Raw genomic sequence first — 25435 nt, 5'->3', positions numbered from 1 at the left:
TTCCAGAAAGGACAGGAACTTGGCCTAACCAGAAACTAGAAACCAGGTGCCAAACACTAGATGGGAATTCGAGTTTTCTGCCCTGTGGGAGAGATTAGGCTCCAACCTTCAGATCAGGCTGAGGCCCTTCAACCAGACTCCTGTGTCCAGAACCAGACTGGAAGGAAAGTGGGTAGGATAGGAGGGGTTGAAAAGAGGAAAGGGAGAGGGAAGAAGGGGAAAGAGATCAACAAAGTCTCTTGTTCCTTACCCAGTCACGTCAGTCTGGCCAGCTGTCTGTGCAAGGAGGAGAACAGAGACAAAAGGACCCCAGTTATGGCTGCTGGGCCTAGTCCATCTGCAGGTGAACTGGTCCCCAAGCACCCCGAGTGCTCAGGATGTCAGTCATAACAAAGAGGAGGTCCCACTTGAGTTGCCATTTGTTCCAGGAAGGGGCCTTGAGTGGACTCTTGTCCAACACTTGGAAATGAATTGTCTGAGGAGACACACGTGCTGACAAAGCAGGAGACTTTACCAAGACAAGACATCTGGATGGAGAGGAAGAGGGTAAAGGAACCGAGGAGAACTGCGTGCCATCTCAGGTTTTATTGTAATGGGGTAAGTTTCCAGGTTGTCTCTGACCAATTGTTCTTACTCAGGGTCCTTCCTGGTGATGCGTGTATTACTCAACCAAGATGGATTTCAGCGAGAATTCTGGGAGGTTGGTAGGACACATGGACTGGCATCTCCTCTCTCGTTTTTTCCTCCGTTTGACCTTCCCTGAGTTCTTCCAGTCGGTGGTAGTTTGTTAGTTCTGCATCCAACCTCCTAAGATAACTCATGCAAGTGGTTACTATCAGGCCTGGCCAGGGCAGGCAGTTTTGATCAGTGTTCGACTCACATTTTAATATAGTTTTGATTTCTGAATCATGAAAATATTTTACATATTCAAAAAGCAAAGTTAAACAGAAAAAAACATTTTTTAAGGAAGCACACCTTAAACAAAAAGCAGATAGAAATTACAGCCAATTACATATAACATAACCAACCACACTCGCTTATGTAACTTTGAATCCAATAATGGGACATTTTCTAAGACTAAAAAGAAGTGACCAGAAACCCTGACCTTTGCTTGAGAGTCTTGTTGAAAGCGGGGGTTGGGGGTGGTATTTCTGAAAGGGTTCTCTGTCTGTGTAGGATACAGATATCTGGGTAGATATTATCTTGTGATTTTAAAGGAGTGTTATTTGTTTGAGCTCTCTGGGACTGTTTACAGCAAAGCACACATTTTAATAAGTGGATACACACCAAATGACATAGCATCTAGGGTTGCCTCAGGTTGTGAAAACAGCGCCTTCCCCACCTCCACCCCCAAGGCAGTTGCAGGTCCCTGTGTGCAAAGCACCCCCTGCAGGACAATATTTGCCGAGCTCTTGTCACCCCAACACCCTCTTGTGTGTATTATTTAGATTGGTGCAAAAGTAATTGTGTTTTTGCATCATTGAAATTTGCCGTCTGATATTGGAATATGTTAATTTTAAAAGTTTATTTATTTTTTTATTGAAGGATAGTTGCTTTACAGATTTTTGTTTTTTTCTATCAAACCTCAATGTGAATCAGCCATAGGTATAGATATATCCCCTCCCTCCTGGACCCCCCCCTCTCCTCTCCCTCCCCATCCCACCTCTCCAGGTTTACACAGAGCCCCTCTTTGAGTTTCCTGAGCCATACAGCAAATTCCTGTCAGCCATCAATTTTACACATGGTAATGTAAGTTTCTGTGTTACTCTTTCCATACATCTCACCCTCTCCTCGCTTCTCCCCATGTCCTTAAGTCTATTCTCTATGTCTAATGTCTATTCTCTATGTCTTAAGTCTATTCTCTATGTCTATGTCTAATGTTTCTCCATTGCTGCCCTGTAAATAAACTCTTCAGTACCATTCTTCTACATTCCATATGTATGCGTGAGAATACGATCTTATCTTTCTCTTTCTGACTTACTTCACTCTGTATAATAGGTTCTAGGTTCATCCACTTCATTAGAACTGACTCAAAGGCATTCTTTTTTAAGTCTGAGTAATATTCCATTGTGTATATGTACCACAAATTCTTTATCCATCCATCTGTTTATGGGCATTTAGGTTGCTTTCATGTCCTAGCTATTGTAAATAGTGCTGCAGTGAACAATGGGATACATGTGTCTTTCTCAATTTTGGTTTCCTCAGGGTGGGAAATACCTAAGAGTGGGATTCCTGGGTCTTTTGGTGGTTTTATTCCTAGTTTTTTAAGGAATCTCCATACCATCTTCTGTTGTGGCTGTATCAATTTACATTCCCACCAACAGTGCAAGAGTGTTCCCTGTTCTCCACACTCTCTCCAGCATTTATTGTTTGTAGACTTTTTGATGATGGCCATTCTGACTAGTGTGAGGTGCTATCTCATTGTAGTTTTGATTTGCATTTCTCTAATAATGAGCGGTGTCGAGCATCTTTCATGTGTTTGTTAGCCATCTGTATGTCTTCTTTGGATAAATGTCTGTTTCCCCACTTTTTGATTGGGTTGTTTGTTTTTCTGGTATTGAGTTATATGAGCTACTTGAATATTTTGGAAATTAATCCTTTGTCAGTTGTTTCACTTGCTATTGTTTTCTTCCGTTCTGAGGGTTGTCTTTTCACCTTGCTTATAGTTTGCTTTGCTGTGCAAAAGCTTTTAAGTTTAATCAGGTCCCACTTGTTTACTTTTGCTTTTATTCCCATTACTCTAGGAAGTGGGTTATAGAGGATCTTGCTTTGGTTTATGTCATTGAGTATTCTGCCTATGTTTTCCTCTAAGAGATTTATAGTTTAATAGTTTCTGGTCTTACATTTAGGTCTTTAATCCATTTTGAGTTTATCTTTGTGTATGTGTTAGGAAGTGCTCTAATTTCATTCTTTTACATGTAACTGTCCAGTTTTCCCAGCACCACTTATTGTCTTTGCCCCATTGTATATTCTTGCCTCCTTTGTCAAAAATAAGGCATCCATAGGTGCATGGGTTTATTTCTGGGCTTTCTATCTGGTTCCATTGGTCTATATTTCTGTTTCTGTGCCAGTACCACACTGTCTTGATGACTGTAGCTTTGTAATATAATCTACAGTCAGGAATGTGGATTCCTCCAGTTCCATTCTTCTTTCTCAGACTGCTTTGGCTATTCGGGGTCTTTTGTGTTTCCATGTGAACTGTGAAGTTTTTTGTTCTACTTCTATGAAAAATGTCATTGGTAATTTGATAGGGATCTTTCTCTTTCTGACTTACTTCACTCTGTATAATAGGTGTACTTTTCCATCCTCTAACTTTCAGTCTGTATGTGTCTTTAGGGCTGAAGTGGGTTTCTTGTAGACAGCGTGTATATGGGTCTTGTTTTTGTATCCCTTCAGCCAGTCTGTGTCTTTTGGTTGGAGCATTTAATCTATTTACATTTAAAGTAATTATTGATATATATGTTCCTATTGCCATTTTCTTAATTGTTTGGGGTTGATTTTGTAGATCTTTTTCCTTCTCTTGTATTTCTTGATTATGTAAATCCCTTTAACATTTGTTGTAAAGTTGGTTTGGTGGTGCTGAATTCTCTTAACTTCTGCTTGTCTGAAAAGCTTTTTATTTCTCCATCAATTGTGAATGAGATCCTTGTTAGGTACAGTAATCTTGGTTGTAGATTTTTCCTTTTCAGTACTTTAAATATATCCTGCCATTCCCTTCTGGCCTGCAGAGCTTCTGCTGAAAAGTTAGCTGTTAAACATATGGGGTTTCTCTTGTATGTTACTTGTTGCTTTTCCCTTGATGCTTTTAATATTCTTTCTCTGTGTTTAGTATTTGTTAGTTTGAGTCGTATATGTCTTGGCACGTTTCTCCTTGTGTTTATCCTGTATAGGACTCTTTGTGCCTCTTGGAATTGATTGACTATTTCCTTTTCCATGCTGGGGAAATTTTCAACTATAATCTCTTCAAAAAGTTTCTCATACCCTTTCTTCTTCTCTCCCTCTTCTGGGGCCCCTATAATTCAAGTGTTGGTGTGTTTGATATTGTCCCAGAGGTCTCTGAGACGATCCTCAGTTCTTTTCATTTTTTTTACTTTATTCTGCTCTTCAGAAGTTATTTTCGCCATTTTATCTTCCAGCTCACTGATTTGTTCTTCTGCTTCAGATATTCTGCTTTTGATTCCTTTCAGAGTATTTTTAGTTTCAGTAATTGTGTTGTTTGTCTGTGTATGTTTATTCTTTAATTCTTCTAGGTCTTTGTTAATTGGTTCTTGCATTTTCTCCATTTTGTTTTCAAGGTTTTTAATGATCTTTACTATCATTATTCTGAATTCTTTTTCAGGTAGTTTGCCTATTTCCTCTTTATTTATTTGGATTTCTGTGTTTCTAATTTGTTCCTTCATTTGTGTAGTATTTCTGCACCTTTTCGTTATTTTTTTTTTAACTTATTGTATTTGAGGTCTCCTTTTCCCAGGCTTCAAGGTTGAATTCTTTCTTCCTTTTGGTTTCTGCCCTCCTAAGTTTGGTCCAGTGGTTTGTGTAAACTTAATATAGAGTGAGATTTGTGCTGAGTTTTTTGTTTGTTTCTCCTCTGATGGGCAAGGCTGAGTGAGGTGGTAATCCTGTCTGCTGATGACTGGGTTTGTATTTTTGTTTTGATTGTTGTTTAGATGAGGCATCCTGCCCAGGGTGCTACTGGTGGTTGGGTGATGCCAGGTCTTGTATTCAAGTGATTTCCTTTGTATGAGTTCTCACTATTTGATACTCCCTAGGGTTAGTTTATCTAAACAATGCTCAAACTACTGCACAATTGCACTCATGTCACATGCTAGTAAAGTAATGCTCAAAATTCTCCAAGCCAGGCTTCAGCAATATGTTAACCGAGAACTTCCAGATGTTCAAGCTGGTTTCAGAAAAGGCAGAGGAACCAGAGATCAAATTGCCAATATCTGCTGGATCATCGAAAAAGCAAGAGAGTTCCAGAAAAACATCTATTTCTGCTTTATTGACTATGCCAAAGCCTTCAACTGTGTGGATCACAATAAACTGTGGAAAATTCTGAAAGAAATGGGAATACCAGACCACCTGACCTGCCTCTTGAGAAACCTGTATGCAGGTCAGGAAGCAACAGTTAGAACTGGACATGGAACAACAGACTGGTTCCAAATAGGAAAAGGAGTATGTCAAGTCTGTATATTGTCACCCTGCTTATTTAACTTATATGCAGAGTACATCATGAAAAATGCTGGGCTGGAAGAAGCACAAGCTGGAATCAAGATTGCTGGGAGAAATATTAATAACCTCAGATATGCAGATGACACCACCCTTATGGCAGAAAGTGAAGAGGAACTAAAAAGCCTCTTGATGAAAGTGAAAGAGGAGAGTGAAAAAGTTGGCTTAAAACTTAACATTCAGAAATCTAAGATCATAGCATCTGGTCCCATCACCTCATGGGAAATATATGGGGAGACAGTGGAAACAGTGTCAGACTTTATTTTTTTGGGCTCCAAAATCACTGCAGATGGTGATTGCAGCCATGAAATTAAAAGATGCTTACTCCGTGGAAAGAAATTTATGACCAACCTAGATAGCATATTAAAAAGCAGAGACATTACTTTGCCAACAAAGGTCCATCTGGTCAACGCTATGGTTTTTTCAGTGGTCATGTATGGATGTGAGAGTTGGACTGTGAGGAAAGCTGAGCACCGAAAAATTGATGCTTTTGAACTGTGGTGTTGGAGAAGACTCTTGAGACTCCCTTGGACTTCAAGGAGATCCAACCAGTCCATCCTAAAGGAGATCAGTCCTGGGTGTTCATTGGAAGGACTGATGCTGAAGCTGAAACTCCAGTACTTTGGCCACCTCATGCGAAGAGTTGACTCGTTGGAAAAGTCCCTGATGCTGGGAGGGATTGGGGGCAGGAGGAGAAGGGGACGACCGAGGATGAGATGGTTGGATGGCATCACCAACTCGATGGACAGGAGTTTGAGTCAACTCTGGGAGTTTGTGATGGACAGGGAGGCCTGGCGTGCTGCGATTCATGGGGTGGCAAAGAGTTGGACACGACTGAGCGACTGAACTGAACTGAAGGGTTAGTTCTCTGGAAGTCTAGGGTCTTGGAGTCACTGCTCCCACTCCAAAGGCTCAGGGCTTGATCTCTTGTCAGGAGGGAAGATTCCACAAGTGGTTTGTTATGGCATTAAATGAGCTTAAAACAAATACCCCAAAGTGAGAACCCAAAGATGAACCCCAGAAAAATGGAGGTTACAAAATCAGGCAAATAATAATTAATGTAATATACACATATGCATATACACCCATAAGCAAAGTCAAAACAGTCCAACAAAAATAAAGTACAACAGATTGACTTGGTGAACAAAGGAAGCCAAAAATTATATCTACCAGTTAAGAACAAAACTAACTAAAGCACGAACTGGAAAACAAAACTAAAGCACGGTGCCAATTGGGGAATAAAGCAATGAAAATAAAACTCACAAATATGTTGAGAGGAAAGGAAAGAAAGAATAGATATGCTAGGTTAAATAGAGGTAGATAAAGAGAATTTATATACATTAAAGATTAACTGCAAGGGGAAAAGAACAGTAGGAAAAGCAAACAAAGGAATAAATGTAGAAAAAATAATAATGGGTTTAAAAAATTAAAAATAAAAAAAAGGAAAACTCCACAGAACTTCAAAATCCAACATAGAGGCAGAGGTTTATAACAACAATAAAAAATATGACAAGAAGAAAAAAGCTCAAAAGCTTAATTAGATTTCATAGTGCCAATAAAATTGACAACTACAACAGAGAAGGGGGGGGGGAATCCAAAAGAATCTACAGAACAAGTCAAAACATAGGAATAATAAATGCTTTTCTTGAGTCACTGCTGTCAGAGTCCTTTCCCTCGCTGGGAGTCACAGTCCACCTCACCTGCCTAGGATGCCCTCCAGCACTGTGCTGATCTCTGGACCTGCTGTGGGGGCAGCTCAGATTCTAATCTGGTCCTACTCCTGTGTGTTCTTGCTTTCAACATCCATAGCTATCATAACTAGTGCATTTTCTCTTGTAGGAGCTCTCAGTGTCCTTTGATATATTTCATAGACACAGAGTCTGCCTAGTAGTTGATCCTTTGGATTTAATCTGCAGCTTGTACAGCTGGTGGGAAGGTTTTGGGTCTTCTTCCTTAGCCACACTGCCCCTGGGTTTCAACTGTGGTTTTATTTCCACCTCTGCATGTGGGTCGTCACTGGGGTTTGCTCCTGAGGCTGCCCTGGGGGACTTGGGTTTGCCCCTGTGAGGGCCAGGTGTGGAGGTGGGGCAGCTGCTTGGGTCGCAGGTATTCTGGCAGCACCAGGCACTCAGGGGAGTTGGCGGCTAGGGCAGCAGGAAATACAGTGCTCTAGAAGGGTATGGCAAGCAGTGTTGGCCAACCCCCTGCAGTGTTCCTGCCTGGAGAATCCCCCTGACAGAGAAGCCTGGCAGGCCACAGTCTACAGGGTTGGAAGGAATTGGACACGACTGAAGCGACCCCGCGTGCATAGACACAAGATTTTTTTTTTTTTGCCTGTGGCAGCTCTGCCCCAGCGAGAGTTGAGCATGGAGGTGGTGCAGCTGCTTGGCTTCTGGGGACCCTGGGGGCACTGAGCGTGCAGGGATACAGACTGCCTCTGCCGCAGGAGTTATGGTCCTCTCGGAGTCTTCTTTCAAGACTTCTTTAGCTGGCGATCAGAAGGCCTCTTTGGCCAGTCTTTCTCCGTAGTTCCACCTGTTCAGGCACTTAGAGGGCTCCCTTGCCTGGGGTCCTTCTCTGCTGTTTGGCACATCAGGCACATAGAGGACCCCCTGGCTGGGGTCCTGCTCTAGATTAGAGCATCAGGCACTTAAGGGGGCACCCTGGGTGGGGTCCAACTCTGTAGTTCAGTGCGTCAGAGGTTTGATGGGCCAGCCTCACTATTGTTCAGCTGCTGATCCTGGCATTTGGGGTGAGAGAGGCTGTGGTGATGGCTCCACCCCCTATGCATGACTCAGCAGTATCTCCTTGCTTCCATCCCTGCCAGGCTTTCCTTCACAGGCATTTCCCACCGCAATCTCCTCCCTCACATCCCTTCAATCCGTCTCTCTGCAGTCAACAGCAGCCCTCACCCTGGGATTGCTCCTCAGTTGCTAAACTCCAGCTCCCAGCCACTGCGCCTTCCAGGGGACCCTCATCCCTGTCCAGGGTATGTATGCCGGTGGCAAGGACTGTCTGATTCCCATTCCATTTAGGCTGCCACAGATCAGCTGTTTCACTCTCAGCCTTAAATGTTTCTCCTCTGACTCAGACAATTGCCCTGACGTGGGGGTCAAACTGCTGCTTCAGTTCCCCCACCTGCCAAGGGCAGGTCCAGTCCTACTAATACTCCTGTTTTTCCCCCTAGTTCCTTCATCCTACCGAGTTTTGTGTGGTTCTATATATTCTTTTCCACTGGTCAGGCACTCCTGTCTGCTCTCAGCTGGTGTTCTGCATGCACTTCTGTGTCTGAAGTTGTATTCCTGATGTATCCGTGGAGAGAGATGCACTCCACGTACACCTACTCGTCCGCCATCTTTAAATCTCCCCTGGAATGCATTCTTAAGTAAATGTGGTTATATTATGCATCATTTTAATTCACATTTCTTGCTTTATGTTTTTTTGCTAACGACATTACTTGCTGTTTATTTTGTTTATTTTAGACTATAGGAATGATGCTAGACAAGAAGCAAATTTGAGTGATTTTTTGTGTGTGTGATTTTTTTAATTCAAATTCAAAAATGGGTCATAAAGCAGAGCAGACAACTCACAACAACAACAATGCATTTGGCTGAGGAGCTGCTAACGAAACATACAGTGCAGTGGTGGCCCAAGAAGTTCTGCAAAGGAGACAAGAGCCTTAAAGATGAGGAGCGCAGTAGCTTGCCATTGGAAGTTGACAATTACCAACTAAGACTAACATTGAAGCTGATCCTCTTACAACTACATAAAAAGTTGCGGAAGAACTCAACGTCGACCATTCTATGATCTTTGGCATTTGAAGCAAATTGGAAAAGTGAAAAAGCTAGATAAGTGAAGGCCTCATGAGCTGACCACAAATAAAAAAAAAAATCGTCATTTTGAAGTGTCATCTCTTATTCTATGCAACAATGAACCATTTCTCAATGGGTTTGGGCCATTGAAACAAAAAGTAAATTTGCACAATCAGCTCAGTGGTTGGACCGAGAAGAAGCTCCAAAGCACTTCCCAAGGCCAAACTTGCACCAATTTTGGTGATCTGCTGCCTGTCTGATCCATTACAGCTTTCTGAATCCCAGCATAACCATTACATCTGAGAAGTATGCTCAGCAAATTGATGAGCTGTACCAAAAACTGCAACATCTGCAAGCAGCAATGATCAATAGAAAGGGCCCAATTCTTCTCCACGACATTGCCCAACTGCACATCACACAACCAATGCTTCAAAAGTTGAATAAATTGGGCTATGAAGTTTTGCCTCATCTGTCATATTCACCTGATCTCTCACCAACTGATTACCACTTCTTCAAGCATCTTGACAACTTTTTGCAGGGAAAACGCTTCCACAACCAGCTGCTGCTGCTGCTAAGTCGCATCAGTCGTGTCCGACTCTGTGTGACCCCATAGGCGGCAGCCCACCAGGCTCCTCCTTTAGTTTATTTTGTAAACTAATAAGTTTTACATTGCTGTACCTAACTCGGGGCTGAAATTTTGAAATGGGAGCTATGAGGCCACAGTATTTTTGTGTTCCTATGTATCTGTATATGTGTTGTAGTTGTATAGTGTTGGAAAAAATTAATTTGTAAAAGAACTCAATCGTTCTGGTTCAAGATGGTGAAGTAGAAAGATATGACTCATCTCCTCCTGCAAGAATACCAAAATTGCAACTAGTTATTGAGTAACCATTGACAGGAGGACACTGGAGCCCACCAAAAAAAGATGCCCTATGTCCAAAGACAAAGAAGAAGCCGATGTGAGATGGTAGGAGGGGCCTAAAATCGGATAAAATCAAATCCCATACCCTCCTGGTGGGTGACCCACAAACTGAAGAAGAATAATACCAAAGAAATTCCACTTCCTTGAAGGTCCTGAACTACACATCAGGCTTCCAAGCTGGGGGCTCTGACAAAGGAACTGGGAAAACCCAGGGAATCTGGCCTTGAAGGCCAGCAGGATTTGATTACAGAACATCCACAGGACTGGGGGAAACAGAGACTTAGTCTTGGATGGCACAAGCAAAATCTTGTATGCGTCAAGATCCAGAGAAAAGGCACAATGACCCTATAGGCAACTGAACCAAAACTACCTGCTCGTGTTAGAGGGTCTCCTGTGGAGGTGTGGGTCAGCAGGGGCTCACCACAGGGATGGGGGCACTGGCAGCATCAGGTCCGAAAGGTTCCCTTTGGCATAAGCCCTCTTGGAGTTCACCATTAATCCTACCATAGAGCCTGTACACCCCAGGGCTGGGTCACCTCAGGCCAAACAACTACTAAGGAGGGAGTGCAACCACACTCATCAGCAGAGAATTAGGTTACTGAGCAAGGCCTTGCCCACCAGAGCAAGACCAAGTTTTTCCCATGCCAGTCCCTCCCATCAGGAAGCTTACACAAGGCTCTTAGCCTCATCCATCTGAGGGAAGACAGAAGAAGCAAGAAGCACAGTCCCACAGTTCTAAAACAAAAATGTATTACCAAAATTTAATCATGAGAAAGCAGAAAGTCATATCCCAGATGAAGGGACAAGATAAAACCCCAGAAAAACAACTAAATGAAGTGGAGATAGGCAAACTTTCAGGGAAAAAAAGTGTTCAGAAAAATGATAGTGAGGATGATCCAGGATCTCCGGAAAACAATGGAGAAGACGTAAGAAAAGGCTACCTGGAAGACTTGGACTAACGAACTCTGGTGGTGGTTTAGTCGCTAAGTTGTTTCTGACTCTTGTGACCCCATGGACTGGAAACTTACCAGGCTCCTCTGTCCATGGGATTCTTCAGGCAAGAATACTGGAGTGGGTTGCCACTTCCTTCTCCAGGGGATCTTCCCAACCCAGGAATCAAACCCAGGTCTCCTGCATTTGCAGGCAGATTCTTTACTGACTGAGCTACAAGGAAAGCCCGTATAATACACTAGAAGGAATCAATAGCACAATAGCTGAGGCAGAAGCATAGATAAATGATCTGGAGGACAGAATGGTGGAAATCACTGCCACAGAACAGAATATAGAAAAAAGAATGAAGAGAAGTGAAGACAGTCTGAGACCTTTGGGACAACATTACAGGCACGAATGTTAGCATTATAGGGGTCCCAGAAAGAGAAGAGAGAGAGAAAGAATCTGAGAAGATATTTGAAGAGCTAATAGCTGAAAACTTCCGTAACATGGGAATGGAAATAGTCAACCAAGTCCAGGAAGCACAGAGTCCCAGGCAGGATGAACCCAAGGAGGAATACACCAAGACACATAATAATCAAACTGACAAAAATTAAAGACAGAGATAAAATATTAAAAACAACAAGGGAAAAACAACAAATAACATACAAGTGATCTCCCATCAGGCTATCTGCTGATTTCTCATCAGAAGCTCTACAAACCAGAAGGGAATGGCATGATATAATTAAAGTGATGAAAGGTAAGAACCTACAACCAAGAACACTCTACCTCTCCTTCAGATTTGATGAGAAATCAAAAGCTTTCCAGACAAACAAAAGTTAAGAGAATTCAACACCACCAAACCAGCTTTATAACAAATGCTAAAGGAATTTCTCTAGGTAGGAAACACAAGAGAAGCAAAAGACCTATAGAAAATAATCCCAAAACAATTTAGAAAGTGGTAATAGGATCATACATGTCAATAATTACCTTACATACAAATGGATTAAATGCACCAACCAAAGACATAGACTAGCTGGGTGGATGAAAACATGTGCATGTATGCACTTCCACTTACCACATCACTTTCATGACCTCCCCAATCGCATGTAATTATTTTATATAATTAAGTTAATCATGTTTCCATTATGACTTGCAATTGTAATTATCTTTTATTTTTTGTCTGGCTATTGATTATGAAAACTGATAAACATCTTTCACTATTGGGATTATGTAATTATTACTCACTTAACACCATTATATTTTGATTGGTCAATGGAAAAATAATAGAATTCTTTATTACCAAAACTGCCAGTTAATAGAAAAACCTGTAATCACTTCTTAAAATCCAGATGCATATCAGAATTATCTTGGTATTTTTTGAAAAATACAAATGCCCAGATACTGCTTTTTTTCTCCAATATTCCAGATATGTTTCTAATGAGCAGCCATGTTTAAAAACAACTGGACTGTATGATTATCTTTTACTTTTATCTAGTTTGTTTCACTTTTTCTATTTCATATTCAATGTTTCCATTTCATTTAGCTTATGTTTCCCAATTTCCCAACCTCTTTTTTTTATGTTCTTTCTCAAGCCTCTATCAAGCATAGTAGAAAAGTTTTTGTATACATAGATATAAATACTATGTATGTATTTCAGAAAAATTATGAACTTCTGCCTAACTATACTTTTTTTCATAATATGAATAGAGTGCTAGATTTCTAATTTTTTTAAAAATAGATATGCAACAAGCAACAAAGGCTTACTGTATAGCACAGGGAACTGTAGTCAGTATCTCATAATAACCTATAATGGCAAATAATCTGAATAATAACATGTGTATATGTATAACTGAATCATCTTTCTGTGCACTGAAACATTGTTAAGTCAACTATGAAAGTGAAAAGTGAAAGTGAACTCGCTCAGTCGTATCCGACTCTTTGCGACCCCATGGGCTGACTATAGCCTACCAGGCTCCTCCATCCTTGGGATTTTCCAGGCAAGAATACTGAAGTGGGTTGCCATTTCCTTCTCCAGGAGATCTTCCCGACCCAGGGATTGAACTCGGGTCTCCTGCATTGTAGGCAGACACTTTACTGTCTGAACCACCAAGGAAGTCAACTATACTTCAATAAAATGTATTTAAGCACAAAAAAATAAAAAAGAACTCTAATTGACTTAAAGGAAATTAAGTGCTTATATAAATACTCAGAAAATAATCTGCCAAAATGAATTTCAAGTTCATGTCATCTGAAAGATATTCAGTGCTAAACTGATAGGACTTCCCTACTGGCTCAAATAGTAAAGAAACTGCTTGCAATGTGGGAGACCCAGGTTTGATCCCTGGGTCAGGAAGATCCCCTGGAGAAGGGCATGGCAACCCACTCGTGTATTCTTGCCTGGAGAATTCCATAGACAGAGGAGCTTGGCGGGCTATACCCTAACCCCATGGGGTCATAAAGAGTTGGACACAGTGACTAACACTTTCAGTTTCAAACCGATATCTGATATTTAAGATGACTTAAGCTTGTTGGTTTGATTAATACAGACATTTCTTTAGACTCATCAATGTTAAGTATAGTACTTCTGTCATACCTAGGTTTCAGTTCAGTTCAGTTGGTCTTTGTGACCCTATGGACTGCAGCACGCTAGACTTCCCTGTCCATCACCAACTCCCAGAGCTTGCTCAAACTCATGTCCCTCAAGTCGGTGATGCCATCCAACCATCTCATCCTCTGTTGTCCTCTTCTCCTGACTTCAATCTTTCCCAGCATCAGGCTCTTTTCCAATAAGTCAATTCTTTGCAACAGATGGCCAAGTATTGGAGTTCCAGCATCAGTCCTTCCAATGAATATTCAGGACTGATTTCCTTTAGGATTGACTGGTTTGATCTCCTTGCAGTGCAAGGGACTCTCAAGAGTCTTCTCCAACACCACAGTTCAAAAGCATCAATGCTTTGGCACTCAGCTTTCTTATATTCCAGGTCTCATATCCATACATGACTGCTAGAAAAACCATAGCTTTGATTAGATGGACCTTTACGTAGGTTAACTAGATGTACCTAGGTTTACTAGAGTTCAAATAAGACTTTATTATATCTACTGCAGATTTGTTAGTACGAAAAATAACTCAATGTGCAAAAAACTTTTAATGAAAGTAACATATATGTTTTCAGTAAAATAAGGTGTGAGGAAGAAAAAAATACTGAAAAGAGTTAATCCATGATCAGGATTTTCTAAGATTGCATTAAATCTAGTTGGGTGAATGGATTTTGTTCCTAATGGGCTAGGAAAAGACTGGATTTGGTTTCTCCCTCCAAAATATTCCTGAAATGCTACTTTTGACAATAGATTGTGTGTGTTTGTTTGCCTTTCAGTGATTTGTATTTGCTTTTGAGATCTCTGGTAACTTTGGTTGAGAAATAAGTATTGTCAGTGATCTATGATCTTACTTGACTAAATGTTTCAGAACTTCTCACATATAAAATTTTAATTAAAGTTCTTTTGAAAAATAAATAAATAAATAAAGTTCTTTTGATTTCCAGCTAATTTGGGGATGCGTTAGTTGGCCCCTGAGGCCTCTCAGAGAAATATTTAGCTAGAATTATTTGATATGTTGAGTTAAAGGTAATAATTTGTAATTCTAGTTATTGTAACAAAGTTTCTTTATAGATTACACTGTAATCAGATGTTTAACCTTGCTTTTAAGTCTTTTGTTATTTATAGAGAGTTATTTTTGTACTTGGATGCTTTTACAAAAAGTGCTTCATTATCAAGGAGATTCATAGAAAAGCTATGGAAGCAGTTACAACAGTTCCACATCAAGATGATGGCTGTACAAGGATTTCCAGCCCATACTGACTTAAAACAAGGAGCTGTCCTCCTCTGGGGCCCCTAGATCAGGCATCCAGAGATTTCTACTCCCTGACAGGTAGAGTCAACACCCCTACTCAGCCTTGAAGCAGTTACAGAAGACAGACTATCAAGGGCTGCTTCCCATAAGAATATGGAAGTAAAGTCTCTACGGAGAAATGAAACAGGAGGGAAGGGGGCAGGGCACAAACTTTAAAAAAAATGGCATAGCCTGAGGACACAACATAAATTGATTAGAACCAAATAGGTCCAAAATGGTAGTTAACTTCCACTATATCTTGAGCCTCATCTTATGCTCATTATAACGTATCAGCAAGCTAATTGACACACCCACCATGACAGTGACCTACCAGGAAAGATAAAAAAGTGGATGGTGGACCAATTTCTGGAAATCTCCACTCCTTCCCCAAAGCAGCTGGAATACACCTCCCACTCATAAGCCTATGAAATTACCCATCCCTATAAAAACTTGACAACTCCCTACCCTGGGGCCTTTCACCTTCTTGAGATGGCCCACATTCTGTGGAGTGTGTTTCTCTCTAAATAAATCCACTTCTTACCTGTCACGTTGTCTCTCACTGAATTCTCTCTGCAATGAGACATCAAGAAATTGAGCTTCATTAAGTCCTAAGACTAGATGTGATCTCAGCTAAAAAGATCATGTGTTCATGTCCCACTGAGTTACATGGTTTCATCTGGAGGGGCATCATTTTTTACAGGAATTACTGAGCTTCCTTTACCCACATAGAGGCAGGGAATACTTCCCTGATCCCCTTTCCCTGTAGCCATCTCATGAAGTCTCTTATTTATTTATTAGGCTGTGCTGGGTCTTCCTTGCTATGCGTGGGCTTTCTGTAGTTGCAGCGAGTGGGGACTACGCTTCATTGCAGTGCACCAGCTTCTCTTAACTGAACTTACTGATGAACTCTTGTTGCTGAGCACGGGTTCTAGGCACATGGGCTTCATTCAGTAGTTGCAGCATGTGTGCTCAAGAGTTGTGGTACACAGGCTTAGTTACTCTGTGGCATGTGGGATCTTCCCAGACCAGGGATCAAACCCATATCCCCTGCATTCGCGGGTGGATTCTTAACCATTGGACCCACCAGGGAAATCCTCATGAAGTTTCTTTCTCCCCCAATTTTTGTTTTAAACATTTTCAACCAGTAAAGGTTTTAAAAAGCAAAGAGCGAATTCCCTGGCAGTCCAGTTAAGACTTGGTGCTTTCACTGCCATGGGCCCAGGTTCGATCCCTAGTCAGGAAACTAAGATCCCAGAAACACAGGGCATGGTCAAAGAAAAAGAAGAAAAGAAATGGCCTGGAAGACACTCATGTTCCTATTTGCTTTGGAAGAAAGTTTTCTCACTACTAAACGAAATATCTGTCCCTTAGTGAAGATAAACCCAATGCAAGGTTTGCAGGGGATTGACTTGCCAGTGTGGATGGGAAACCTGTATTTCAAGGTTGCAGGATTACGTGCTAAATTGCTTCAATCTTGTCCAACTCTGCGATCGCAAGACTGTAGTGCGCCAGGCTCCTCTGTCTGTGGGATTTCCCAGGCAAGAATACTGGAGTGGGTTGCCATTTCCTCCTCCAGGGGATCTTTCCAACCAAGGGATTGAACCAGCATCTCTTTTGTCTCCTGCATTGGCAGGCGGGTTCTTTACCACTAGCGCCACCTGGAAAACTGGGATTGGCTACAGTAAGCAAATGACCACAAGGGGGCGGTAAAAACCAGTGGATGAATGGCGAGCTCTTTGTGGGAGTGGGAATGAACAGCCCCCGTTCAGCACCTGGAGTTTCCCTTTAAGTTTCCCTTTGCTTATAACACAGGGACCCACTCTCTTAACTTTGATCATGGCACTTCTATAGTGAGATGTCTCCTTGTCGATATTGGTTGGGCAAGTAGAACAGGGGGTGAACAGGAACTAATCAGCAAAGATTGTCCCTACCCGGTCCACTGTATCTTTCCCCTTCCCAGGAGGAGGCAGGGGCCTAGGGTGCGCATGGGGTGCCGCCAGGCTCCGGTTAAATCTGAACTCCTTCTCAAGGGCTGTCAGGCTCTGCCAGAAGGAGTGAAATGAAAATGTTTGCGCTTTTTCAAGAGGATCTGAGGGAGAAGATAGATGGGCCCCAGGCTAAGCAGCTAGAATCTGTCCACTGTGGACAGGTACTCCAAAATGAGGATAATAGCAGGGGCGAAAGAGGAGCTGTGCCAGATGAAAGATAGAGAGACCACATAGTTCTCATTCTCGAGGTCAAGGAGACCTTCCCAACTACATATGAGGCTCCTTGGGAGCCAAAATGGAGGGGTGCCATCCCATAGTAGGTCATGTCAGCCTACCCATAGGCCTCTTCACTAGAATCCATCTTGGCTAAGAGATGTACGCACACATAGGGGAGGACCCTGAGATAAACCAATTATGGACTCAGAATCAAGCAAAGCAAGATGACTGACCAGAGGAAACCTGGAAGAAATGCTCCATCTAAGTGATTCAAACTACCACAAGGGCATGACTCTTCCCCTGAGCCCACACATGTGTCCACCCACACGTACCCTTTTCCTTCCTAATAAACACTTTACCTATTTCACTACTTCCCATTTTTTTGTGTGGGAATTCATTTCTACAAAGCCGGTGGGCCTGTGCCTCATCACTGGCCACTGGCCCTGCTGGTCTGGTGGCTAGTATTCAGTGCTCTTGGCCTGACTTTAGTCTCAGGGGTACCTGACTTTAGCCTCTGGTACCAGAATCCTGCTCCTAGGCACTGCAGGCCAAGGCCAACTAAACTCAGAACTGCTGTGGTATTTCAGGAGGTTAAAAAAAAGGAAAGTGGCTCACTTCTTGTGCATGGCTTCCCGAGACTGAGAAGGGCCAAAGTTGTGAAACCCACGAGGGTTGGCTACCTGGGCCTGCTCAGACCATGCATTCTGACACAGCAGCCCCAACAGAACAGTGAAATGGCAGAGTGTTTAAGACCGTCCTCCTCTGAGGTTCTCTCTGGCCAGTGATGTTATCTCCTGCAGGAGGGCAGCAGAAACCATCCACCGAGCTGGGCTCTTGCTCTGAGAGATACAAGGCATTGTTCGGAGGCTCTCCCTTCCTACTTTCTCCCTCCCTCTTCCTCTCCCATCTTTCCCTTCTCCCATGGAAAATTTAGCACAGGCATGAGAAGGACAAAGAGACCCGGGTACCCTTGTCAGCTACAGTGAGCATCTCATGACCACTCTTATTTCATCTTTATCCCTCCCTCTCCATTCCCACCACTGGGTTATTTCACAGCAACTTCTAGCTATTATAACATTTTCCCCAGACGTTTTAGGCTTCATCATTAAAGGGTAAGAGTTGTTTTTTAAATCCAAACACAGTTGCATTATCATACCTTGGTATCTTTTAATACCCAATCCCTACTCACATTTTCCTCATTTTATCAAGAATATATTTTTATAGTTGATTGGTTCAATTCAGACATGAAAGAAAGGAGTAATCACTCAGTTGTGTCCAACTCTTTGCAACCCCATGGACTGTAGCCCCCCCCCCAAGCTCTTCTCCATGGAATTCTCCAGGCAGGAATACTGGAGTGGGTTGTCATTCCCTTCTCCAGGGGATCTTCCCAACCCAGGGATCGAACCTGGGTCTCCCTTTACTCTCTGAGACACCACCAAAGGATCCACCTAAAATCCAAACTTCACATTTGGTGGATGGGTCTCTTAGGTCTCTCTCTCTTTTTAAAAAGTATTTTACTATTTTAATATAATTTTATTATTTTAATATTTAAAGTGTTTATAAAGACTTGTTATTTTTTAAAGATTTAATGTAGCTGGACAACTCAGTCATTTGTCACATTTAGCTCTCCAACTACCATACAGGATACTTGGTTCAGGTCAAAGTGCAAATTTTTTTGATCATCTTTTTGTAAGTATTTCTTGTCTATCTAGAAAGAAGGTGAGTAAAGATTTGTTTATAGTTAATCTGTATTTTAATGTTCACCATTCAAATATTTGAATTCAATTGATTCATTTTGATTCCCTTTAAGTAATAAAAAATTGATAGTGTCCTAGCTAAGCTTCGGAGAAGGCAATGGCACCCCACTCCAGTACTTTGCCTGGAAAGTCCCATGGACGGAGGAGCCTGGTGGGCTGCAGTCCATGGGGTCACTAAGAGTCGGACATGACTGAGCGACTTCACTTTCATTTTTCACTTTCCTGCATTGGAGAAGAAAATGGCAACCCACTCCCGTGTTCTTGCCTGGAGAATCCCAGGGAAGGGGGAGCCTGGTGGGCTGCCATCTATGGGGTCGCACAGAGTCAGATATGACTGAAGTGACTTAGCAGTAGCAGTAGCTAAGCTTGTTGTTCATTTCTGTTTATCTTGGGACAAGCAGTGGTGACAGCAGCCATCTCTGAGAGCACAGGATCCTTTTGTTATTAGATCTCATCAGCAAAACTTCCGAGAGCGAAAAGACGGTGCATACGAGGATGCTGAGACCAAAGGCATAAATTGCATGTGTGCTTACCCTGGCTCTCACAGAGCATTGACAAAAGTGTCTTCGTTGCTTACAACTACTATAGATATCAATAGTCTTATTTCTCTTTTGATTAAAATTTTTATTGGAAGATTATATATTTCATCAGTACAAAACATACATATGTTTAAATGTGTATATAAGGTATAAAAATAGTAAAGTGAGCCCTTATGTGCCCAACATCCAGCTTAAGAAACGGAACTCAGGAGCGAAGTTCAAGAGGGAGGAGACGCATGTATACCTGTGGCTGACTCACGCTGACATATGGCAGAAACCAACACAATGCTGTAAAGCAATTACCCTCCAATAAAACTAAGTTAAAAAACAGAAATGGAGCTCTGAGAGTATCCTTGAAGCTTCTCCCTCCTCACCCACCACGGTAAACCTGCCTTGAATTTTTATCAATCCTTGCTTTCCTTTATATTTTACCACATATGTATGTATGTGTGTTGTCAGAGACCACATTGTTTTTTCTTTCTGTGGGTGTGTGTGTTGTTTTTCCTTTTTTCTATAATTTCACTTATTTATTTTGCTAGGTCTTCATTGCTGTGCAGAGTTCTCCAGTTGTGGTGAGCGGGGGCTGCTGCAGTTGGGGCTCGCATTGTGGTGGCTTCTCTCGCTGCGGAGCGTGGGCTCTCGGGCACACAGGCTTCAGTAGTCGTGGCCTGTGTGCCCAGAAGCCGTGGCTCCTGGGCGCCAGAGGACAGGCTCAAGAGTTGTGGTGCACGGGCTTTAGCTGCTCCACAGCATGTGGGATCTTCCCAGACCAGGGATTGAACCCGTGTCTCCTGCATTGGCAGACAGATTCTTTACCACTGAGCCACCAGGGAAGCCCGAATGTAGAGTTTACTTCTGCTTGGTTTTGAACTTTTCAAAAGGTATTATTTTATTTTTTGTTATTTTTCTGTGATTTGCCTTTTTCACTCAATCTTATGTTTGCAGGATTCTTTCATATTGATGCAAATAGTACATTTGCACTGCTAATGTCATCTCATTGTGTATCACAATTACTAATCCATTGCTCCATCAGACATTTGGCTTATTTCCAGTTTTTGTTTTAGTTTTTTAAAATTACAGGCAAGTTTACCTTCAGTCTTCTTACTCCCTGCTCTAGTGCGCACGTATAAGAGTTTATACTTGGCTAAATGGTGCCAGAACAATTGATGAATCTACACTCCTACAAGCAGTGCTTGAGACTTAGCAACACAACTTTTACTTTGTGTCAATCTGATAAAGATAAACTAGTATATAATTGTGTTTTTTTTTCTTTTCTATTTATTTTTATTTATTTATCTGACTGCTCCAAGTCTTAGTTGTGGCATGTGGAATCTAGTTCCCTGACCAGGAATTGAACCCAGGCACCCTGCATTGGAAAGACAAGAGTCTTAGCCACTGGACCACCATGGAAGTCCCTAACTGTGCTTTTGATTTGCATTTTTCTGACTACTATGAGTCGGAAATTTTTCCAGATTTTTTGGTCTTTATATTTCCTTCTCCAGGAAGCAGATTATTTGTCTATTGTTGACACAGAAGTTTTTGTTTCCTTTAAATATATGTTACAGTTTCTTTTTTTTAAAGATATATGTATATATATATATATTATTCATTCATTCATTTATGTATGCTGTGCCAGGTCTTAGTTGCATGTGGAGTCTAGTTCCCTGACCTGGGATTGAACCCAGGCCCCTTGCATTCAGATCTGAGTCTTAGCCACTGGACCACCAGGGAAATCCTGTGTTATAGATTCAAATCCTGCGTCACTTATATGCATAGCACAATTCTTCTACAGATTTGTAGCTTATCTCTTCATTTTCATTGTGGTGTGTGTGCGTTTACACTGAAAAATGCTTATTATGGAGGATTTTGGACGTACAATAACATAAACTAATACAGCCCAGTGTACCCATCATAAAGACTCACCAAGCTTCCCACCCTTGGCTCATCCTGCCTTGCCACACATCTATTTCTTCCTGTGTTATTTTGAAACAAATCCTGGGCATCATATATATTCATACGCATATTTGTACATTTGAAAGGATGTGCACCCTGTCCGCCGCCTTCCCCACTTACTTTGTGCTCTAAGGCCCCCTTCCAGGCTGCCGCCCTGTGCTGCTTCCCTGCGCATGCTCTCTGGCCTCTGATCCATCTCCTGTGCAGATGCCTCCGTTCTTCTTGGACTCTGATGCTCCCTCTGAGCCACCCTTGTTCTCCCTTCACCCTCCAGTGTGACAAAATACAGGACTTGTCCTCACCTAGTTTTTTAGTACTGAATGTTTCAGGAAGGGAAGGGAAGGAGGGAATGGGAGGAAGTGGAAAGAAGGAGAAAAGGAAGAAAATGAAAACATATGGCACCTTTTAATGAATTAGATATTTCTCATTTTAATATAGCCAAATTTATCAACTTTCCATTTGCAGTTTTCACTTTTTGTATCTTGCTTACTGAATTATGCCCTACCTTAAGATCCTAAAGATATTCCTCCATATTGGCTTTTAAAATTTGCCTTTCCCTTTAAATCTTTAAGCTAGTTGTAATTTATTTTTATATAGTATGTGAGATACAGATCCAGTTTCATTTATTCCTTATGAAACCAAAAAATTTTATTTATTTATTATGTTGGTTTCTGCCATATACCAACGTGAACCAGCTGTAGGTGTATATATGTCCGCTCCCTCTTGAACCTCCCTCCCACCTTCCCCATCATCCCACCCCTCTAGGTTGTCACAGAGCCCCAGTTTGAGTTCCCTGAGTCATATAGCGAATTCCCACTGGCTATCTATTTTACATATGATAGTGTATGTGATACCATGCGACTCTTTCCATTTGTCCCACTGTCTCCTTCCTTCCCCTGTGTCCACAAGTCTATTCTCTACATCTGTGTCTCCACTGCTGCCCTGCAAACAGGTTCATGGGTAGTATCTTTCTAGATCCCATGTATATGCATTAATATACAGTATTTGTCTTTCTCTTTCTGACTTAGTTCACTCTGTATAATAGGCTCTAGGTTCATCCATCTCATTAGAACCCACTCAAATGTGTTCCTTTTTATCACTGAGTAATGGTCCATCGTATGTAAGTACCACAGCGTCTCTATACATTCACCTGTGGATGGACATCTAGATTGCTTCCGTGTTCTAGCTATTGTCAATAGTGCTGCAATGAACATTGGGATACATGTGTCTTTTTAAACTATGGTTTCCTCAGGATACATGCCCAGTAGTGGGATTATTGAGTCATATGGTAGGGTTTTTTTTTTTTTAATATGGTAGTTTTATTTGTAGTTTTTAAAGGAAGTTCCATAGTGGCTGTATCAATTTACATTCACTAATTTACACTAATAGTGCAAGAGGTTTCCTTTTTCTCCACATCCTCTCCAGCATTTATTGTTTGTAGATGTTTTGATGATGGCCGTTCTGACTAGTGTGAGGTGATATCTCATTGTAGTTTTGATTTGCGTCTCTCTAATAATGAGTGTTGTCGAGCATCTTTTCATGTGTTCATTAGCTATCTGTATGTCTTCTTTGGAGAAATGTCTGTTTAGGTCTCTGCCCACTCTTTGACTGGGTTGTTTCTTTTTCTGGTATTGAGTTGCATAAGTTGCTTGTATATTTGTTTTGTTTTGTTTGCTTGTATATTTTGGAAATTAATCCTTTGTCAGTTATTTCATTTTCTGTTATTTTCTCCCATTCTGAGGGTTGTCTTTTCACCTTGTTTATAATTTCCTTTGCTGTGCAAAAGCTTTTAGGTTTAATTAGGCCCTATTTGTTTATTTTTGCTTTTATTTCTATTACTCTAACAGGTGGGTCATAGAGGATCTTGCTGTGATTTATGTCAAAGAGTGTTCTGCCTATGTTTTCCTCTAAGACTTTTATAGTTTCTGGTCTTACATTTAGATCTTTAATCCATTTTGAGTTTATTTTTGTATATGGTGTTGGAAAGTATTCTAATTTTGTTATTTTAAATGTGGTTTTTCCCAGCACCACTTATTGAAGAGACTATCTTTTCTGCATTATATATTCTTGCCTCTGTCAAAGATGAGATGCTGATAGGTGCATGGGTTTATGACTGGGCTTTCTATCTTGTTTCATTCGTCTGAATTCCTGTTTTTGTGACAGTACCATACTGTCTTGATGACTGTAGCTTTGTAGTATAGTCTGAAGTCAGGAAGGTGGATTCCTCCAGCTCCATTCTTCTTTCTCAAGACTGCTTTGGCTTTTCGGGTCTTTGTGTTTCCATACGAATTGTGAAATTTTTTGTTCTAGTTCTGTGAAAAGTGCCATTGGCAATTTGATAGGGATTGCACTGAATCAGTAGGTTGCATTTGGTAGTATAGACATTTTCACACTATTGATTCTTCCAACCCTGGAACATGGAATATCTCTCCATATGTTTATGTCATCTTTGATTTCTTTCATCAGTGCCTTATAATTTTCTGTATACAGCTATTTTGTCTCCTTAGGTAAGCTTGTTCCTAGCTATTCTTTTTGTTGCAATGGTAAATGGGAATGATTCTGTAACTTCTCTTTCTGATTTTTTGTTGTTAGTGTATAGGAATGCAAGTGATTTCTGTGTATTGATTTTTGTATCCTGATACTTGACCAAATTCACTGATTAGCTCTAGTAATTTTCTGATAGTATCTTTAGGATTTTCTATGTATTGTATCACGTCATCTGCAAACAGTGAGTTTTACTTCTTCTTTTCCAGTCTGGATTCCTTTTCTTTTTATTCTCTGCTTGCTGTAGATAAGACTTTGAAAACTATGTTGAATAATAGTGGCAAGAGTGGGCACCCTTGTCTTGTTCCTGATCTTGGAGGAAATGTTTTCAGCTTTTCACCACTGAGAATAATGTTTGCTGTGTTTATCATGTTGCTATTGTTCAGTTGCCCAGTCATGTCCAACTCTTTGCGACCCCATGGACTGCAGCACACCAGGCCTCCCTTTCCCTCACCATCTCCAGGAGTTTGGCCAAGATCATGTTCACTGCATCAGTGATGCCATCCAGCCATCTCATCCTCTGATGCCTTCTTCTCCTTCTGCCTCCGATCTTTACCAGCATCTGGGAGTTTTCCAATGAGTTATCTGTTCACATCAGATGACCAAAATAATGGAGTTTCAGCTTCAACGTCAGCCCTTACAGTGAATATTCAGGGCTGCTGTCCCTTAAGATTGACTGGTTTGATCTCCTTGGTGTCCAAGGGACTTTCAGGAGTCTTCTCCAGCACCACAGTTCAAAGGCATCAATTCTTTGGTGTTCTGCCTTTTTTACGGTCCAGCTCTCACAACCATACATGACCACTGGGAAGACCATAGCCTTGACTATACGAACCTTTGTCAGCCGAGTAATGTCTCTGCTTTTCAACGCACTGTCTAGGTTTGTCATCGCTTTCCTGCCAAGAAACAATCATCTTCTGATTTCATGGCTGCAGTCACCATCTGCAGTGATTTTGGAGCCCAAGAAAAGGAAATCTGTCACTACTTCCACCTTTTCCCATCTATTTGCCTTGCAGAAATGGGACTGGATGCCATGCTCTTAGTTTTTTTAATATTTAGTCCTAAACCGGCTCTTTCAGTCTCCTCCTTCACCTTCATCAAGAAGCTTTTTAGTTCCTCTTTGCTTTCTGCCATTAGAGTGGTATCATCTGCATATCTGAGGTTGTTGATGTTTCTCCTGCCTAACTAGATTCCAGCTGGTAACTCATCCAGCCCGGAATTTCTCATGATGTGCTCAGCATATAGCTTAAGCAAACAGAGTGACAGCAGAGAGCCCTGCCATACTCCTTTCTCAATCTTGAACCAATCAGTTGTTCCATACAGGGTTCTAACTGTTGCTTCTTGACCTGCATACAGGCTTCTCAGGAGACAGGTGAGATGGTCTGGTATTCCCATCTCTCTAAGAGCTTTTCACAATTTGTCATTATCTACACAGTCAAAGGCTTTATCATAGTTGATGAAACAGAAATAGATGCTTTTCTGAAATTCCCTTGCTTTGTCTGTAACTCAGCGAATGTTAGCAATTTGATCTCTAGTTCTCTTCCTTTTCTAAACCCATCTTGGACATCTGGAAGTTCTTGGTTCACTATTATCCTGAAGCCTATCCTTAAAATGCAAGATTTTAAGCATGACCTTCCTTACTAGCATGGGAGATGA

At 41.5% G+C, this 25435-nt stretch overlaps 1 long non-coding RNA gene across 4 annotated transcripts in view; it reads left to right on the top strand.

Moving 5' to 3' along the window:
- Positions 1 to 25435, top strand: part of LOC139034364 (uncharacterized) — a 69133-nt gene that overhangs the window by 28712 nt on the left and 14986 nt on the right. For 2 of the 4 annotated variants that reach the window (XR_011486818.1, XR_011486819.1), the window contains exon 2: positions 429 to 597. The exons of the other annotated variants lie outside the window; for them this stretch is intronic. This is a non-coding gene — a long non-coding RNA (uncharacterized lncRNA). The remainder of the gene's footprint in view (positions 1 to 428; positions 598 to 25435) is intronic. 4 annotated transcript variants of the gene reach the window in all.

Source organism: Odocoileus virginianus, chromosome 3 (genome assembly GCF_023699985.2).
Source record: "Odocoileus virginianus isolate 20LAN1187 ecotype Illinois chromosome 3, Ovbor_1.2, whole genome shotgun sequence".
Lineage (NCBI taxonomy): Eukaryota > Metazoa > Chordata > Mammalia > Artiodactyla > Cervidae > Odocoileus > Odocoileus virginianus.
This window is presented reverse-complemented; position numbering and strand designations above follow the sequence as displayed.